Source organism: Topomyia yanbarensis, chromosome 1 (genome assembly GCF_030247195.1).
Source record: "Topomyia yanbarensis strain Yona2022 chromosome 1, ASM3024719v1, whole genome shotgun sequence".
In the NCBI taxonomy this organism is placed as follows: domain Eukaryota; kingdom Metazoa; phylum Arthropoda; class Insecta; order Diptera; family Culicidae; genus Topomyia; species Topomyia yanbarensis.
Window position 1 is genome coordinate 180,561,396 of NC_080670.1, and position 21,559 is coordinate 180,582,954.

General features: G+C 37.9%; 1 protein-coding gene across 1 annotated transcript in view; it reads left to right on the forward strand.

The window, feature by feature from the left end:
- The window catches only part of LOC131676112 (uncharacterized), a 171,091-nt gene that overhangs the window by 77,279 nt on the left and 72,253 nt on the right, over positions 1-21,559 (forward strand). The window contains exon 3 of the mRNA XM_058955236.1: positions 12,850-12,909. The gene's annotated coding sequence lies outside the window, so the exon portion shown is untranslated. The remainder of the gene's footprint in view (positions 1-12,849; positions 12,910-21,559) is intronic.

The following is a 21,559-nucleotide window of genomic DNA, read 5'->3' on the forward strand; positions in this document are numbered from 1 at the left end:
GATGCCCTGTCAGAAAAAATGAATACATGTTTTCCCGATTTTCCCGCAGAGTTATTTTAATTTGACATAAACTCCAATGTATAGTTTTTTTTTCATTTTGGGTGTTGTCTTGATAGGCCAGATGTAAACAACCGAACAAAAAAATCGTTTTTACGTATTACAACGAATTTTTTTTTTGAAACAATGTTATTTTATGTATATTGGACCTAAAATTTATCGAATGGAACGGAAAACTACAAATAGCTTAATGACCCAATTGCATGTTCGCGTTCGTGACCAAGTTTGTGTTGTCGCGAAGGACACGAGTGCTTGTACGTTTTGTAGATGACATAAAACGCAATTAAATGAGTTAGTGAGTATTAATCTAATTTAAGATATAGTAAAAATTGAAAACAAACATGCCGCTTAAAGATAAAAAGATATAGAGAGATTAGGTAAAAGCGATTAAATTTGTAGTCGATATTACATTTCGTATACGTGAGTAGTGAAAAAGCAATCTACTAGAAGTACAGCAAAAACAGACTGCTGAAGTAGAAAGAAAAGCACACATGTAACATGCAATCAAACTACGTGAACTCGTCTGAATGCCAGCAAATGACATTGATTATTTTTTCGGGAGTTGTCCTACTGGAGCTGTAGAGCTAGGTTCTCGGAAGGGCTCTCCGTCAGAATCACACACTACAATTGCCGACGAGACAGGCAATGTCGCCCACTAAAACACTGCTTAAGGCCAACTGCAGCGGACCGTGATTCTGAATGTGATACTCACTGAACGGTTCAGGTATGTGCGGACGTAGGGACTCGCGATCGCATGTATCATCGCGAAAGACTCGAGCATTTGTACGTAAACGAGTAAAATCGCGTGTGCATTTGTACGTCGCGTGTGCTAAGCTTTTTATGTAACTTCGGGTGTATGAATTCTATTTTATAATCGTGTGCCTTTCGCGTATTCGCGTGTAATTAATTTTTGATGTACGACTCAGATGCTTAAAGATAGTGAGATCTCCTATATCACTACAGTTCCCGGTCATGTCGCCATGGATATTAGCTTTATTTTTGATTGGTCCAACTGAATGCAGGATGCAGGATGTGACCGATTCATGATCGCGCGAACACGGACGTTTGTAGGTTCGCGATTGAGACCGAGTTTGAAACTTCGTAAGTGCTAAAACATTCACCATTTATCAAGTTATCAAGTGTTATCAAGTTTGCACGATAGCGAGCGAAGGTGTTGGTGTTGTTGATCGCGAAGGGCTTAAGCGTTCGTATGTTAACATGTTTGTTGCATGTGACGTCGCGCGTATAAATTCGATTTTGTAACCGTGTGGCCATTCATATATTCGCGTGCGTTCGGAGATGGTCACTTGGACCGTCATTCTGGTATTTAGTTTTCGGTGCATAATTCATATTCTGGCAGGCTGTGAGTTACCCCATATCACCAGAGTTCCCGGTCATGTCGCCATGAAACTTGTTGTCCATCAGTGGGTTCAAAAAAGAAAGCTCTCACTTTTGTGAAATGGCCCAATTGAAGGCATGGACCTAGTCTGCTGATGTTAGGGATGGACTTCCGGATGTGACCGATTCATGATCGTGCGAGCGCGGCAGTTTTGAGGTTCACGCTTGAGACCGTGTTTGAAAATTTATAAGCACTGAGACGTTCACATTATCACCGGGATGTTATCATGTTTGTGAGATCGCGGGTGTAGGTACCGTGGATGATCGCGAAAGGCTCAAGCATTTGTATGTTAACGTGTTCGTCGCGCGTAGGTGACTTCGCGTGAAAAAATCGATTGTTTAATCATGTGGCGTGTATTCTGGAATGATCGTGCGCGGACCGTGAATCTGATCTAATCTTAATTTTTAGTGTATGGTACAGATGGTAGAAGAGAGTCAGTTTCCCCATATCACTAGAGTTCCCGGTCATGTTTCCGGTATCCTGGAATGTGTTTTCTAGTGAATATGAGCGTCATTTTTTATTGGTCCAACTGAAGGAATGAGTCTAGGCTGCTAGAACCAAGGTTAGACTTCCGGACGTGACCGTTCCATGATCACGCGAGTAGTGGGTAAATGTTTGAGACCGCATTTGTAAGCTTATAGGTGCTACAACGTTTAAAATCGCGGGTGTGTAGATGATGTGTAGATGATTGCAATTGCATGGTCGCGTTTGTTACCAGGTTTGTGTTATCGCGAACGACACGAGCGTTTGTACGTATATGAGTATAGACAGAGTATAGCATAGAGATACAGTAATAAAAGAAATCATCACATGTCTAATAAAGAAAAAAAGATGCAGATTGATTAGAAGAGTATTAATAGACCAATACTATTTTGGTATACACGAGTAAAGAAAAAGCAGACTAATAGAAGTACAAAAGAATCGGACTCATGACGTAGAAGAGAAAAACACATCATGCTATGCTGACCGAAAATGGATGATTCACGTGCGTCCTCGTACTTAATCGTACCTTGATTTATCCAATCCGATCCTCCCGAATGAATCGAATCAAATGCGCGAATTGCAACCGAAAAAAGGGACCAACGAATCCTAGGAAGCAGGTATTGCATTTATCGCTCATATGAGTGAATGCATCCGGATAATTTGCTACTGTGACAATTTCACACGAAAAGTTTTTGGGACTCACACAACTTCTCCGGATAAATACAACGTTTTATTTCTCCGGATAAATAAAACCGCCGAAGAATAAGAATGTGTTTATCACGGTATCCTTTTTGCGCTCACTGCCTTGCAGACGCTATTCCAAAACACAAGAAAAAACAAGTCTATCGTATTTCTCTGCCGCTTTTCTTTGAAATTAAGTGTATATTTTGACGCTTTCATTAATTTAAAATATCACAAAATTAAAATATTATCACCTTCTCCGGTGAGAAGGAAAAAATCAAATAAATTTTATCCGGAAAATTATTCTCACGCTATTTGTGGAAACGGAAAATTTTGCGACTCATCTTATCTCGGAAAAGTTGGACATCGAAATAAGCCTCTTCTCGCGTGAGTGAGAGAGAATTACAATGCCTGGTAGGAAGTCTTACCCACTATTCTATCATATACGCCATGCCAGGATTGCTTGTGGAAACTAGATTTCAATGTTAGTCCATGATTCGACTGAGAACATGATTTTAATGGTGCCTTATTTAGACAAGCCGTAATTCCGTGAGTGGCCGCATGTGACACATACCTTTCACGGAAGCCGGCGTTAAAACCATGAAAAGTTCTTCATATAGTTGCAAGTACGTACCTGGAAGGAGAAAAAAGCAGAGGAAAAAAAATTAGAAATTGATAAGATTATCAGCTAGTTATACGATTACACTTTTTTGGATCCAAATCGCTCTAGGTTCATCTTCATAAAATGTTGTAAGTTTTAGAATGAACCTAGAGCGACTCGAATCCAAAAACGAAATCATCAGTATTAGTCTACAGGAACAAAAACAGTACTTTGACTGCATGTTTTAACTAACGTAAGACCACTAATATAGAAGCTCGTAGCGGTTAGTCGGTCGGTCATCATGGCAATATTTTCGTTTTGCGATATATTCTAGTGTTATACCATTAATCATGAAATTTCAGTGAAAATCTAGATAAACTGTATATTTTTCCATCTTTAGAACATGAGCTGTTCTAACTGCGTTTATCCGTATTGTACTCTTTCGTCTGCCGAGTTGATTGCGACCTGCGTATTTGAAGTCTAAAACCTTAAGCCTTTTTTTAAACTTCCGAGTTTCTCTTATAAATCAGTTCTATAAGTTTTCACTGGAGACAGAGCTCAGCTTTTTTCGTACATGTCCCATGCCATCTATGTCATCATTCGTCAACAGTGATATTTTTGAAAATGAGCCCTTCCTAGTTATGTTTTTTATTGCATTGAAATGTAGTTTTTATTATTACTAAAGCTTGCTCATATGACGCTATTCCACGCTTTTCTAAAATTTCTTCCTTCAACTCCTTGTTCTCCCTTGAGTACTATGGCTCCTAATATTGAAAAAATATACTTCATTTACAGTCCCTTGCTAATTAAATGCCGTTACAATAGGCAGTAAAACAACTCGAATAAATGCCAAGTTGCTACCGTACGCTTCACTGTAAACACTTTGCGAATAGAAAATTCATAATTTTGGACGATGAATCGTACTGTAAATTTTAGCACCATAAATTAAAAGGAAACGATGGTTATTATACTGTTTTTCGTGTTAGTCATATGATTAGGGACAACAGGTAGATAGAAGAAATACTACCTTTAAACAAGTATGTAATAATAGATCCAGAATAGAGAAGAGTACAGAAACCAGAACTCAATATATAGCTGATAACCTCAATAGAGAGATCCGATGAATCAGACTGATTACATTGTTAACAATTTTAATAGTAAACCGCGCAAAGATGTCACACGGGAAATTTGTAGGGAAACAAACCGCCTTAAATAGGCTATTGTTCAACCTCCGTTGATTGCTTTTTATTGGCGGTATTGTCAAAACCGACACCGCATTTTCAACTTAAATACTTCATACAATCTATAGGTGTAACGACATTTTATTTTTAGTCATTGTGTTTGTTATAAGAATTTTATTAATTACGATTGAGCTCTTGAGCTCAGCTTGTGCGAGCTCTTGAGCTCAGCTTGTGCGACCACCCCTGGCTGCTACTCCGTTATCGATCGGGACTAGCTGAAGTTGCACAGGGAATCAGTAGATAATTATGCTTGGGATTAGCGAAACATCTTTCAATGTGCAACTCCTGGTAATCCCAAAGTGTTTCTGATCAATACCGGCGCCGGCCAGGCCCGAACGTAGATCGCGGAAGGAAAGGGAAGGAGAATTGTTAGTCCGATACTTGCTTTTGCTAGAAGCCGTATATACTACTGCGCACTCCACACGTATCACGGGAGGAGGATATTTTTGTTAGTAAGAGTATAGAAGCTGAATCACTTCTTCTTTACCGACGCCAGAGATGTGACTTCACTATCTGGACTAGATCACGATCCATCAATTTCATGGACCGGGGACCAACGGCTTTACTTCCCTTCCGAAGGAAGACGTGACCACAGATTTTTTCACCTCAAAAAAATCTCAACGACCTCGGCTGGAATTGAACCCAGGCCAACTGGAATGAGTGACGGTCACGCTTACCACTCAACCACCGGCGCCGTCTTTATTATTATTAATTACGATTGAGCTCTTGTCATCAAACATTCATTACACCATTGACACATACCAACATGATCGCACTTCTCCGAATTTCTTCAATGCCAACGAAAAGTGTTTATGAAAGCAACACGACCACTACTTTACCTCGTCCGGCAGCAGGGTCTGACGGATGGCAGAGCAGTCGCAAATTAACCATAACCATAACAATCATTCATGACTCAGCCTAAGATAAATACCATATCCATCAGTGTAGGAAATGGACACTTCGCCGCATGTCTAGCGGCTATCGGCAACTCTTAAACAGGCCATACACGATACGATTGGTCGTACGACGGGTCGTACGACCGATCGTACGACCGGTCGTACGATTTGACCGTCTGAACAATTTTCGCCTCTGTCGTACAACCCGGTCGAGTCGTATGGTAGTTTGACATGCTTAAAAACTGGTCGTACGACCAGTTGTATGTATGAGTGAAAATTTGTAGGTATATGTTTTTTCTGCCAAATTCGCCAGAGAATCTGTTTCGTTTGTCGTGCAGATTCATTCACCTAGTGATGTAATTGTGCATTTCTTTTACTATTATCATGGTAGGTTATAATCAAATTTATATATAAAATTGATCCTTGATGCACCTAGCTTCAATGTAAACATCCTGATGATAGTATTTTAAGCAGATTTGATATAGTGCTTTATATAATTAATATCTATTCTTCTCGACAAGTGAGATTTTAGAATTAGTTCTCAATTTTTCATCGTTACGTGTAAACGTGTAAATATAAGCGCAAAACTGTTTCCATTTGAGTGTTATTTGGACGTTTTCAAAGACCACTAGCAACATGAAAAGGCTAATTTGCTGTACTACATGTAATTTATGAGAAACCGAAAAAACATTTTTTAAAGAGCTGATAATTATAATTCATCAATCGTAAAACAGTTCATGACAGAGGAAATAGTTGCGGTAATAGTTGCGATTGAGAAGATCTGTACGTTGACTAATCATAATATTCGGCATAGAAAATCTTGTAATTTGTCAGCCAGCCTACTATTATTAGAATATACAGGCTCGATTGGCACGTTCCTCATGTTATTATTTATGTTGTTTTGCATTTCTCATAAAAGAAATGCATAAAACTCGCTCAAACTTTCAAGACTTTTTCCTTATATACAAATCGACTTAGCTCGAAGATTTGGGTCAATGTTTCGCTCTCTCTGTGTTTATTATAGTAAGGTTTAAAAAGATTCAAAAGCTTGGCCTGTAGTGTATTGGTGCTGTGTGAGGCTCTCTTTCGTACCTTACCACTACAACACTCCTTACTCTTTGTTCGCCCTTCTTCCCCACGGAACTGCATCAAGGTTTTATTTTGTGGGAGAGAGGGCGTTGTGCTTTCTTCGCACCTATTTCTTTTGCTCACGAGTTTTCCGCAGCTATCTCGGAACCTCACTTGATGCATGAAATGGCTCGTCCTTTGAGTCCATTTAGCTCTCGACTCTTCTCTTGCTTTTCTTCTCCATCTATTACGTCACCATTTTGCTCTTGTATCAGTAAGCCGTTTAGCTGCTGATTTCCGATTGTCAATAAGCTGCCAGCGTTATTACGATCTTCTAGGATAGTCCACAGCGGTGAACGCACCCTACCTCACTTTCGACGGAGGAATTTCTCCAGACACTGATACCCGCTTTCTCGAGCCGTTTAACTCCCAGTTTTATCGACATCTACTCGGACTGTGTGTGTGTATGTGTGTATGTGCAAGAGTAAGTAGGTGGCAAACTCTCATTCGTGTTTCTTAGCATTGGCTGAACCGATCTTATCCAAACCAATTTCAACTAAAAGGCCTAATACCCAGACAGCACGCTATTGATTTGTTTTTGATTCTGAAGTTTAGTTTCTAAGATATTGTTTGAATGAGTAAAAATGGAGTTGGCTAAGTTGAGCTTAATGGCATCTTCGGACAATTTGTTGGATGTAATATGGTCTTTCTTTTGGTATTGTGTTTTCACATATTAATCCCCCTATAAGCGAAATATTTAAAAAATGCCTTTGTGATTATATTGAGATGATGTCTTCTGCAAATTTATAGCTTTTCTGCCCACATCTTTACTGAAGACACCAAGTGTCTGTCTTGTATGCTTTAAAAGTTACAGCATGTTTTTTATTGTTCAATATAGTTTTAATACACCATTCGAATTTTATTTCGGAAACGTAAAAGGATGAGATCAGAACATATTTTGGAAGCTTAAATAATTGATGTTGAGCACATTTTCCATAAAAAAACCCACCTAACAGTGTGAAATTTTTCTTCTAATATTTCTTTAAGAGCTAACTTAAATGAAAATCTAGTGATTGGAGGCTATAGTTACATTTGTAGGACCATTGTCTCACAAATTTTATTTGTCTTTGTATTGGTGACAATACATAAACCACTTTGATTGTTAACCATTCTTCTCTCATTCGTTCGTTTGTTTGGGTAGTTTGTGTTAAAAAGTGTCCTAAATTAATAGATACAAGTAAGGGGGTGGACTGCTTTAGCAGACAAAAAAAACATGTTTTCATATTTTTTGGATAGGAAAAGTTCTAGTTATTTGAAAATGTATGTGTTTTTTGTAATCACATTGGAAACGCTAAAATAAAAATTTTCCTTGGAAATCTTCACAAAAAGGCGAAGTCAAAGACTATTTAGTTTCTGTAATACCTAATTGGCGGAAAAAGTGCAGTTCGTAATTCTTGTTGAAATTAATGAAACAATAAAGATTTTATTTTCCGTAACTTTTTTCTGCGGTTTTCTAAAAAAATGTGTTTTCGGTATACATTTTTTATTTTAGCATGCTACAGAAATGGTTACAACGGGTTTTCTGGTGATATTGTTTGTTGGAATCTTCAAAAGGCTATCTGAAAAATTGTTATTTTCTCTAACCAAGATTGTAAAATTTTAATAAGGGGTTACACCAGTGTAGGGCACGAAAAAATAGGCATGTTTCAGAAATTTCACTTGACGCATTGTAACGAAGAATCGAGTACCCGTAAATTACGATTTATAATACAAGTTCTGATGTACAAATAATGAATTTGTCAACTATTTTCAACATCGGTTGGATAGTATTTTCCAACAGGCGAGTTCTTTTGATCCATGGCCGGAAATCTGTCTCCCGTAATCTTTGATCTAGAGCAAAAAACAAAAGATTTTTCGATTCCTTAGAACAATAGATATCGACGTACGTAGGGTTTTTTAGACATTTCTATTTTCCAACAAAATGCACCCTTTTTATTAGAAAATGTCATAAAAATCGATAAAAAAAATTGTTCAAAAATCCCCTACGTGCGATACTGACAAGCCATTTGGAACACACTGAATATTTCAGAACGGTAGAAAATCATTTATTCGAGTTGTATTTTTCACTACACTCAGTAATGGTGGCGATTTTCCTTAAAAAAAAAACCGTTATTGATAAACCAAGTAACAATTGAAGTTCTATAGCACGCTACAAGTGCAATGTATGTTTTTTGAGGGGCTATAAAACTATCATAAAACTAAAATTGTTACCAGGGACCTTTATAATTTGTTTTTTGGAATTAGGATTAGTAATAATGATGCAAATCAAAATCCTTTGTTCAATCACTAGCTATTGTGAGTCCAACGGTATCCGAAATATGTTGCTCACTGCTAGGTCACGTTTAGAAAAAGTCCATATCGAAATAATCGCGCTGAGGTAGCGTGTTATCAAAGGCTGCAATTTTAGTTCTAGTTGTCAGACCGGCATGAACATTTGAATAAACGCAATTAATGAGATGTACTTCAAATATACGCAATATTTTTTTTTTGATTTTTTGCCCAAGCACAATATATAGAGTAATTTCGGGAGAGATGCCGCGTCATGACCCTATATACGACATATAGAAAGTGCGGCCTTTCTATATCTCGTATATAGGGTCACTTTTATACGGTAATATGTTATTGTGAATTTGTCTTTTGAAGAATTACAACACTGGAGATGTAAAATAATCCTTATTCCTTACAATTTTTTTTAATAATGATTATGTGCGTCCAGTTGCATCACGGAGTGTCCAAAGTTTTTCATTACCACATTAAAATTTCTTTTTTTTTTTTTTAATTTTTCGTGTATCGGTTGAGTAGCTGGGACCTTTTAGAAGGTATTCTGATCATGAGCACGGTCATCCATAATTTCAGCGGAAAATGTCGTCGTGCGGCATCTCTTCCATACAATTGGGAGAGATGCCGCATCAAAATTGCAGGTGAGATGCCGCACTCGATGGCGGAGGATGCGTAGCTTAAATGTATTATTTTCACCTCATTACGTCATTAAATGATCATTTGCGTCAGGTAAAGATTATTTATAAGGTACATCCACAAACTAACGGACCTAACACAGTGGCATATAGGAATGAGTCTATTTATCTATATATTCGAACGGGCGATATGTATCTAAGTATTAGTTACTTCGGTTTATTCTTTAAAGTTTCAGGCACTAATTGTAGTAAACGGAATTGATTTGTAGTGATGTCAATCTTGGCATAAAAATGAAAATTTCGATGAATTGATGCTTTTTAAAATGAATCTTTCAAGAACAAACTAAAGTTATCTAAATATATTACAAGCAAAAACTGCTTTTAAGGAACCCCTACCAATATATCGCTCGTACAAACATATAAATAAACAGTACCCTTAATGAAGTTACTCCAACTAAACCGTTACACAAAGTTGTAGAAATAAAATATTTTTAAAATGTTGAATAAAAAATGTTTCTAGAAATGGTATTACCCCCTTAAGAAAAATGAAGGTGCTGGCCGATTTATAGGTGTAATCAAACTTCATTAAACTCAGCTGAAGACCCCTAATCACAAAAACATCAATGATAGCTAAAAATATTTTTGTTCACCATTTTTCAGTTTGTGACCATGGTACGGCATCTCTCCAGCAATGACCTTTTTTTAAATGTTCATGGAAATTTGATTAATTTTTTTTTCATGAAAAAAACCATTTCACAGTATTTTCGAAACTCGCAATTGATTAAAATGATTTTATCAAATATTTAGTGGTTAACTTCGATGCAGGATCGATTTTAAGAAATGTGCGGCATCTCTCCCCAAATTACCCTATAGTCCCTGAAGAGAATTGAGTTTTCCATTTATATTGAATTGAATGAAGAACAAAAACATTTTATTCATAAAGTAATAGTAATAAGTTGATTGTCCGCTTATTTTAATGGGCATTTTTTTTTACTTTACCTTTGATTTGATTTGATTTTCGAAATTTCTTGCAATGATATTGTCCCATGCTAATTTGATCAATGTAAATATCCGAAGAGGGAGTTCTAATATTTATGTGAAATGTCTCATCACACTGTTAGGTGGATTAAAAGCGTTTTTTGGGTTATAATCAAAATATTTTAGGAAGGAGCCCGAAAACTGAATGTGTACGCTCAACATTATTTTAATAGAATGACAGGTTTTATAGATTTCCGTATTTTACCTGTTCCTTGCGAGTATATCATCTTTGGATTAGCCTTTCGAGATCTTTGAAGAAATGAAAATTTCAATTTACGAAGGTTGTCTTTCGACAACTCTATGTACCCCCGGTTTATTTTGGGTAGCATGGAGTATCGGTTTAAGTGGATAATATGGAGATGATATTTGGGGGAACCTCTTGCAGTACAGCCCTAGCCACTCCCCTGTTAAAATCCAGCAAGCTTTTTGGCCTAGCTACCCCATAGTGCGATGTTAGCTTGTTGGTCATACATGCACACCTACCAAGCAACACGGTATGTTGATAAACTGTTTTTACAACACCAATGTCAAAGATTAATTTGTGAAAATATTCGTGCAGCAAGCGTTATTCAACTGTTATGCAATTAAAAAAGCGCAAGAGGTGGAGCTTATAGACAACATGTTCAATTGTTACGAATGTACCAAGAATCATACTAACAACAGAGATTGTTGCAATAATGCTAACGAGTGCTTTGAAAACAACTGTGTGGAAATGAAATGAAACTTAATGTGTTTCATGAAATTGTTATACAAAGCATAAATATTATGACCACATTGAAATATGACAATATTAATGTGTGTAAAAATGTATAACCAATAAAATGAATCGAGTAATTTTTGAAAATACTTTTATATTTTTAATGGCCTTTAGACATCGTTGATATAAACTCAATAAATTTTATACTTATTTCGTGAATTATTTATCATACGCAAAGCACTGAGTTCAAATATGCTTTTTTCGAGAGCAATAAAAAATTGAAATATGTCCGGAATAAAGTTTGCTGACAAGTTGAATACTAATGTCATCACCAGTTTTCGCGATGATGCTTGCAACAAAATTGTTTTAGCTGTGTAGTAGAGTCACACAGGCGTTGCAAAAAACACCCGTAATATGTGTCAAATTATATTGTTTCAGAAAACATTAGCAATACAAATAAATAACTACGATGTAATGTGTAGTAGCTGTGTTTCACACATGCAACAGTCACGTTTTTGCAATTATGTTGTGATTGTAATGCAATAAATAACTTTGGTTGTTTTTCTAGAACATTTTGCAAGTGCTGCTTGGGATACACTCTCCAATACACGCACACACAGACATTAGCCAAACTCGGCGAACTGAATCGAGTGGTATATGAGACTCGTTCTGCTGGTCTTTGGTTAAGAAGTCGATTTTCATAGTGATTGCATTACTTTTTTACAAAGAAAGAAAAAAAACGTCAAACTGGTTGGACGACTTATCGTACTGCAGTTACAACCGTGTGTGGCGAATCGGTCGTACGACATATCGTTTCAACAGTCTATCCGACTGGTCGTACAACACGTTGTACGACAGATCGTATCGTGTATGGGCCGCATTACGTAGAACATTTCCCCACCTGCCTCAACTTCCCGCGATTCGACGTCAAACGAAAACGTTATAAAACAATAACTACCTACCATTAGCTGGGTCCGACTCCGCTGCTGGTCGGCATCATTGCTTTTTTTTCTCGTGCTGCTCTAACTACTACACAAACATACACACACGCTCGCTAAGTCGAAGTTTTCTGTGTTTGAGCACGGTCCCAGATCTTAATGAGAAAGCAATAAAAAAGTTACGTGTACTTTTTCATCAACCTGTGCGCCGTGTCTAAAGCAATAATCACATTCCCAACCTCCCGTTACCACCTTTACCACCGTTCAACACAATCCATCCTCTCCATCCATCAGAAAAACCAAATCCGACGATACCTTCACAGTTTAGTATTGTTTTTGGAGCGCTACGGAGTAGATTAATTTACTAGCTCTGTTTCCCCGTTAATGGGCTCTATCTTCTTTCTCATTCTCAAACTGCATCTCCCCCGCCAATCCTTTTCGTCGGTATAGGAGCTAGTGTATCATCATAGTAGGCGCCGGTTTCGGTCACGAAAATCACGTTCCGCTCGATCCGAAGTTGTGCGAAAAAATCGACGACCGTTCATATAAATCATTGAAATGAGGTGGAAAACGGGCGTTTAACCTTTTTCTGCTCGGATTTTGGGGCTCGATCTGGTGTACCCGTCGTCGTCGTCGTACTCGTCTGTCGCACGAGCAGGTTAATATTATAGCGGTCATCACTGTAGAGTTTAAATTGATTTACAGTTGAGGAAATATTATGATTGTGTGTTTTTATTTTTAATAGTTGCCATTTCTTCTCTTTTCTTCCGTACAGGATGCTCGGATTAGTGGCAAAGAAAACCGGTGCGGCATTTGCAGTGGAGATAAATTAATGGTATGTTTTTTACTCTTCTTATACATAGAAAATAAAACAAAGAATAGCGTTAATTTAGGTACGCTTTGGTTTCGTCTTTGATTCGCATTAATTGTTATCCAAACAAGTAATAATAATGATAATAATAATACAAATATGTAACTATTATTTGTCTTTTGGATAGTGCTGATTTATTATTTGATAATTTTAACAGAAAAAGGCATATGAAATTGTGACCAATGAATACAATTTAGGTGAATTTTCAATAAATTAAAACAAATTAGAAGGAATATTAGAAAAAATTGGCATTTGCACTTTAAACAATTCTTTTAAAATATAAAATTATTTTTGCATCTAGTGTTCGGAAAATGATATTTTTTCGATGTTTCATTTGTCTTACAATTTTTTCGGCGAATGATTTTTTTTTCTTCTATTTTTTATATAAAAACCCCACAATTTTCTAAACTTCATTTCTCAACCTTACCGTCGTAGGACTTGTGATTATACATTTTAAACAATAGAAGCATGAGATTCGTGCAATTTCAATGATTTTGAAAACATAGGGATCGCTTAATATAGAATTTCATAGCAAATGTCATTGAAAAACAACATGGACAGCAAAGGTTGATAATTGCATCCTTGTGGTACCCCTGACAAGTTGGCAAAGTTGTACGGTAACTCATTGTTTCCTACTTCTACAGATTGGAAACGATTTCAGAAATAAACTAATTCAAAGTTGTAATTTTATCACAAATATCTGAATCAAAATCACTTACCTGACAATGTTTTCGAATACATAAATTGTTTTTATTTACTATACTGTTATTTATAACTATATAAATAAATCAGTGTGGAGATTTTGAGGTTGTATAGGCGCGTAGCTCTAGCAACTACATACAGGAAAGCAAGAGAGAGGGCGGACGGAGCGATCAACAAGCAACAGAGGGTAAAGGAAAAAAAAACAATTGCCCACCGAGAAAGAAGATGCTCGCACACAACGGCAAGCAGTGCTTCCAGAACTGACATCAGCAATAATTTTGTTGTGACTACGATTTCCCTGTAAAAATATTCGATAAAACGGGAGTGTTCGGTTTTGAACGTTGGTAACTTTCATTGTACTAAACGGAATCATGCAATGACTACACCAATCAGTCGGAAAAATGTTCACCAATTTGAGTTTCAAAGCTTGTATGACTTTCATCAACAACGCATAAACCAATTTTCAAAGACTCTTTCAGGAAACTGAAGTTTCTCAGTCTATCTCAGAAAGAGACAATAATATGGAGTACCTAAGAGACCCCATCGTATAGTGGGAAGTTTTGTAAGTCCCACAATTATTATTTTCGAGTTTTTTTTATATATGCACTTTGACGTATTTTTCACCATCGGTATGATTTTCTTGTCCTGTCAGGGCAGAAGTAATGGAACATCAACTGCACCATCCTCAAGATAGATGGGGATCATCTTGACCATAACATTATCATGCTCAACAAATTGTTTCAAATTGTTGTTTGGGTCGATAAAGCTATCTACTTGACCTAGATTGTGGAATTTTACCAGAACCACATTCCGTACATGTTGGAACTGAAAAAGTCGACCTTTGTACTTGGAAATGTACACATTTTCTTTTTCAACAAACGTTCGACTTCTTGCGCAGGCGGGCGAATTCCAGAGGTTTTGAAGTAAATAACCGCTGCAAAACAACGCTTCTAGGTTAACTCATTGTTCTCGAGGTTGAGATATAGAGATCCCCACCATAATAATTATAACGGTACTTTGTATATAGTCTCTATAGCTCAGTGCACACGAACTGAAACTATCGAGTAACTGTTTATTGCCGTCAGAACACTTTTCGTGGTCGGGTATCGTCGGTCGATGGAAGCAGACTGAGATGAAGATCCGTTTTTTTAATTTTCTCATATAAAAATACAGCAATCCCGGCCTGAAGGGCCCAGTGTCATGCACCATTAGACTCTACCGAGATTGGATAATGTCTGTGTATGTGTGGCACAAATTTCACCTCTGTTTCTCAGAGATACCTGGACTAATTTGCACAAACTTAGCTAGAATGATCAGTTTCATCGGCTGTAATTGAAAATTTTGTCGATCGGAGCTCTGGTTCCGGAGTTACGGGTCGAATAGTTACCACAGCGATATCAAAATGAGGCAAAACTTATTAAAATGGGTGCCAAATTATTTAAATTTGCCAGTCCAGATCAATAATGTTTTCTAGAAGTGGCTTTGACCACATTGACAACCTACGACGGTTCTTGATTCCTTATAAGCAAAAACTAAAAAAATGTTCAAAAAGGGGTGAACAGGGAATTTTAAATATACAATTTGCAATGTAGATGTAAAATGTTAATAAAATGCACGGAACGTCGAGATTTAATGCGATCTCAAAGAAAAACGAAAATTGACTTTTTTTGGATTTACTTGATTTGGCACATTTTTATCTATCACAGAGAAAGGTTAAAATCTGAAAAACGCCAACCTAATCCTGGTAATTTTTTTTTACCAGCACAGGTTTTCTGGATTTTTATGAATTGTAGCTAGGGGTGTGTGGTGAGAGATTACTTCTGTATCACAACACTCTCTCCTCATCCAACCCCCCCCCCCCCCATCAAACCTCCTCAGATCCCTCCCCATTACTCCCGCTCCAGTATACCAAGGGTTCTTCATCCCTGTACCACACACCCATCCCTGTATACCAAAATAAGTTAGCAGGAAGACAACGTTGTACTAATGCTAATTAAGTAAATTAAATATAATATTTTTTGTTTCAAGAGTTTCTGCGTCGACAGGTAACTCATCAAGTTCGTGGCTGACGAGACATTGCATATAGATGCAAAATGTGTTAGGAATGCAATAGACATTTCCACAATTAAATTGAACATAACCAGCGATGGAGTCATAGGTCGGAGAAATGAGAACTACACCACTATGCGTATTAAAACAGCTTTTTTTAAAAGCGCAAAATATGATGATATCAGTTTCCGTGATATTTTCAACATAAAACACAACGTGGTTGACAAAATCGCGTCCTCGAGGTATTCTTTAGAAAATCATCTTTCAGAACTCGTTCCCCAAACACGACATTCCCAAAGAAACAAGAAACAACTTGTTAAAATGAACGGACTGATCCCTCATACCCCCCCCCCCCCCAGAAAAAAACATAGAAATTTTTCATCTTTATCAGATTTATTTTCTGTTTTGCAATCAAATTTTAGCGATATATAGAATGTAAATGTTCAGAATAATGGAAAAATAGTGATGTACTATGTTGTATAATGTTATTAATTACCATTGTGTTTGATCGGATATTTATCCTTTTTTCAAACATGAGCTGCTGATATATTTTTTAAATCCTCGTTTAATTTTTTTTGTTAACAACATTCACTGATGCGACCTTTACCTGGCTTTTAGTGCCTTTAAATATTGCTACAGCTTAAATAAAATCAAAGAAATCGACAATGCCAATATCATTTGTGTCAACTAGCACAGACATAGGAGGTGTTCAGGCACACCGAATATTTTCTTATTTAGAGTTGTTATTAATAGCTGAACTCATTTATGTGAGCACCTAAGATACTAGGCGGGTATATGAAGCAGAATAATTGAAATACACGGAAAATATTGTTTTCTCAACGTTATGAACTTTGGAGCAACCACGTTTTTACGCTACGCAAAAAAGGAACCGTGAGTAAGCCTCTTTTTTGCTAGGAATTGAACGTTTAACTAGATTCTAACAGCATGGTCGGTAAGCGAGACAAACTCGTCATGTTTTACCGCAGATTTCTCCTTCGAAACCGTTAAAACCATTTTTGAAGGCACTCAATTTTGTAAATCTTACCATTCATGGTGACTTTGGTCACGAATGGTTTACTATGTTTGCCACAAGTGCATGCGGCTTGCCAAATCAGGCAGTTAGAAGAAAATTTCGGCAATTTCTTCCGTTTGAAACGGGCACATATAGCAAATTTGTCCGTACCCGTGAAATATTCCTCTCCCGGCAACTGCTTGAAAAACGCTTTTTTTATTCAATTCGTTTATTTGATAAGGCAGGATTGCGTTAGCTTAAAGGTGCCACTTCTGGGTATAAGAGTCAGGGGAGGGTGGACAAAGATGGCAGGGAGCAGAAAATTCGACAGAGATGTTTGGTGTCGCCTTGGAGTCGCATCAAACCATCATGGGTGTATGGCACAGACGGAAGAATTCACTTCTGGGAATAATAAGAAAAATAAAAGTGGCAGTTAAATCTGTATATTGATGGTTTTTATGACAAGGGTATACGAGCGACATATAGAAGAGATCGCGGCTTGCCATAACATCTCCAACCGGGACGTTGGGTGGTCTTCCTCGGGCCCGGAGGGTGTCCATAAGCCGAGATCTGACGGAACTGTACTCGGTGCACGCCCAGATAATGTGCTCGATATCGTGATAGCCGTTGCCACAAGCGTAGATACCACTATTCACGAGTCCAATGCGCTGGAGATGCGCATTCAGCGTGTAATGGTTTGCCATGAGTCGTTACATCACACGAATGAAGTCACGACCCACATCCACATCCCTTGAACCAAGGTTTCGTCGATACCTTAGGGACTACCGAATGTAGCAACCTACCTGGTTCACTATTGCTCCACGAGGTTTGCTAACTTTCAAGGGTTCTCTGATAAGTATTACTGAAAAGTTCGTTGAAGCAAATTGGTCTTTCATAAACGTCACCTTCTACGTTTGTTTCGGGCCAAAGAAGACCACAAAGGGACCGGTGGAGAGCTCTGGATATTATTTGGGTCGGGGAAGAGCCTTAGGAGTCGACTAGACCTCCATTTGGGGTAGCCATCGACACCATCAACGCACGGGATCAGCACCCGCGCAGACGGGAAATAGCCGTAAATGTGTCAAAAACCTATTTTAATCCACCTAGCGGTGCAATTGTGCCTTTCTCAATCATGAATCACGAGAATGTGTGCGTTGTTTATATTCATTAAAAACTTTTAAATGCATATATTACATTTTATTATTATACATCACATGACAACTATATACAGGAAAATATCATTATTCGAGTTCTAAAATTTTGAAAAAGAAAAAACAGCCACGGTAGTATTGAACTGAAAAAAGGTGCGAAATCGGCAAAGTCCCAAAAAGTCGATTTTTATAAAAAAAAATAATTTCGAGATAACATAAAATCTCGACGTTTCATGCATTTTAAAGATGTTTGGCATCAAAAATTCGATTTCTGAAATTTCATGAGGTCCCCCATTTGAAAAAAAATTTGAGTTCCGGCTTATATGGGAATTTCATATGTGACCGGACGATTTAGTCTATATTTCCGGACCCATATAAGCGATCAGTACGAAATTTTATAGACACCTATGGGGATATTATAGCTATCATTTGGGACTAAGTTTGTGAAAATCGGCCCAACCATTTCCGGGAAACTGATGTGAGTTCGTAAATTTTGAAAGATGGCCGCTTTTCCCGGGCACCTCCGGAACCGTCTATGGTGGTCAATGTAGTCAACGAAAGTTTGGTTGGCCGTCGGTGACCTAGAACAGCAAATTTAAGTTGTTTGAGAGACATTTTAGCGAAATTTTTACCTTTTTTGCTTTCATCGGAGTATCGGTTTGAATCACAATTTGCTATGTTATCGCACGCCACAACCCGTAACTCCGGAACCGGAAGTCGGTTGGGGATAAAATTTAATAGCCATTTACGGGGACGCAATACCTTTCATTTGAGGCCAAGTTTAGTCGAATCGGTCTAGCTATATCCGAGAAACCGATGTGACTGTTATTCTGAATTTATATACTTCCGCCGGGGCTTCCGGAACCGAGGATGGTGGCCAATGTGGCCAAATAGACTTTGAATGGATGTTAGTGACCTAATACTACAAATCGAAGCAGTTGTGGTCATATTTTGGAAAAATTTTCACCTTTATACATTCACTGCAGAATTTATTAAAATCGACATTTTCTGCGTGTTCGTACTTATCACCCTGTAATTCCGGAACCGGAAGTCGGATCCATTAGAAATTCAATAGCAGCCTATGGGAACGTTGCACCTTTCATTTGAGACTAAGTTTGTCAAAATCGGTTCAGCCATCTCTAAGAAAAATGAGTGACATTTTTGGTCACATACACACACACATACACACACACATACATACATACACACATACATACACACACAGACATTTGCCGAACTCGACGAACTGAATCGAATGGTATATGTCACTCGGCCCTCCGGGCCTCCGTTAAAAAGTCGGGTTTCAGATTGCAATACCTTTCTATTGAGAAAGGCAAAAAGGTGCGAAATCGGCAAAGTCCCAAAAAGTCGATTTCTATAAAAAAAATTTTTTCGAGATAACATAAAATCTCGACGTTTCATGCATTTTAAAGATGTTTGGCATCAAAAATACGAATTCGATTTCTGAAATTTCATGGGGTCCCCCATTTGAAAAAAAAATTTGAGTTCCGGCTTATATGGGAATTTCATGTGTGACCGGACCGTTCAGTCTATATTTCCGGAACCATACAAGCGATCCGTGCGAAATTTTACAGACATTTGTGGGGATAATATAGCTATCATTTGGGACTAAGTTTGTGAAAATCGGCCCAACCATTTCCGAGAAACTGATATGAGTTTGCTAGTTATGAAAGATGGCCGCTTTTCCCGGGCACTTCCGGAACCGTCTATGGTGGTCAATGTAGTCAACGAAAGTTTGTTTGGCCGTCGGTGACCTAGAACTGCAAAGTTAAGTTATTTGAGAGACATTTTAGCGAAATTTTTACCTTTTTTGCTTCCATCGGAGTATCGGTTTGAATCACAATTTGCTATGTGATCGCACGCCACAACCCGTAACTCCGGAACCGGAAGTCGGTTGGGGATAAAATTTAATAGCCATAATAGCCAATAGCCGGGGACGCAACATCTTTCATTTGAGACTAAGTTTGGTTGATTCGGTCTAGCCACCTCCGAGAAACCGATGTGACTGTTAGTCTGAATTTGGATACTTCCGCCGGGGCTTCCGGAACCGATGATGGTGGCCAATGTGACCAAAGAGACTTTGAATGGCTGTTAATGACCTAGTACTACAAATCGAAGCAGTTGTGGTCACATTTTGGAAAAATTTTCACCATTATACATTCATTGCAGAATTTCTTAAAATCGACGTTTTCTGCGTGATCGTACTCATCACCCTGTAATTCCGGAACCGGAAGTCGGATCCATTAGAAATTCAATAGCAGCCTATGGGAACGTTGCACCTTTCATTTGGGACTAAGTTTGTAAAAATCGGTTCATCCATCTCTGAGAAAAGTGAGTGAGATTGTGTTCGCGTACACACACACAGACGCACATACACACACACACATACATACACACACATACATACACACACACAGACATTTGCCGAACTCGACGAACTGAATCGAATGGTATATGTCACTCGGCCCTCCGGGCCTCCGTTAAAAAGTCGGTTTTCAGAGCAATTGCAATACCTTTCTATTGAGAAAGGCAAAAAGGTAGATTTCACTTATCTGTATATTCGTTTTCCACGACGCACCAATCCCTAGTAACAATTGTGGTTTCATGATAGTTTTATAGCCACCGATAAAACTTAGATTGCTTTTGTAGCGTGCTATAAAACTTCAATTGTTACTTGGGTATTGTTCAATCCTCACTGTGCGAACAAAAGGCTCAGGAATGCGGCCTAACGGTTAACACACGCACAAAAGAAGAAAAAAGTCCAAAACTTCGAAGAGGCAGAGAATGCGCAAGATAACCTTGAACGCGGATTAGAACTATTCTTTGTCGCTATACACTGCACGGACTGGAAACAAAACACTTGTGTCTCGATCGAGCGCTCGACGAAAACGAAATCCGCTTTAATGTTGATCTCAAGATCAATAACGCAGCTCTGGTATTTCGTTAGCAGCGTCGTGTAGGCTTTTCGGATTCCAGTTATGGCTAAACTCCATTGGTGTTCGTCCCGCTTTCGGAAGTTCTGCATCTTGCACGTTTTAATTCCGAATCGTTTATTGGTTCTCTGTACGAAACTTTGAGAAACGAAAAGTTTTATTTTGGCTAAGTCCTGCGTCAAAATTTTCAGATTCCGCTTTAAATGAGTAAAAAATCAGTACTCTGTCGGTTTTTCACACGTCATTCTCAATTTTCGTTCAGCTCTTGACTCGTGGTTCACTGTCATCCATTTCTAGAACCTTTGAAGGACCTGAGAAACAGTCGATGATTTATATCCATCAGTTTCTTAAGGCGCAATGCGACAACCCAGGATTTTCCATGTGGATGAACAAAATCCTTCTGCGAACGATTGGCTGATTTTCTTCCATCATGATCGGAATCTAACTGACAACAGCCAGAGAGAATAGGCAGAGAGAGAGAGAGAGAGAGCAAGAGTGAAAAATAGTCAAAATGGCAACACTCCCTTTATGATGATTTCAACACTAGAATTTTGGCAACCGCTTCCACAGGCAGCATTTTAAATGACTCCATATTTTGAAAACAAAAGGTATGTCGATCGTTGGATTTGTTCATCAAATGATGGGCATTTCGAAACAAAGAGATGAAATAATTCTAAAGCTTGTTTTTACTGTAGAATGCACCTTACAATCACGATTGAACTACATTCTGATGAAAAGTTAAATTT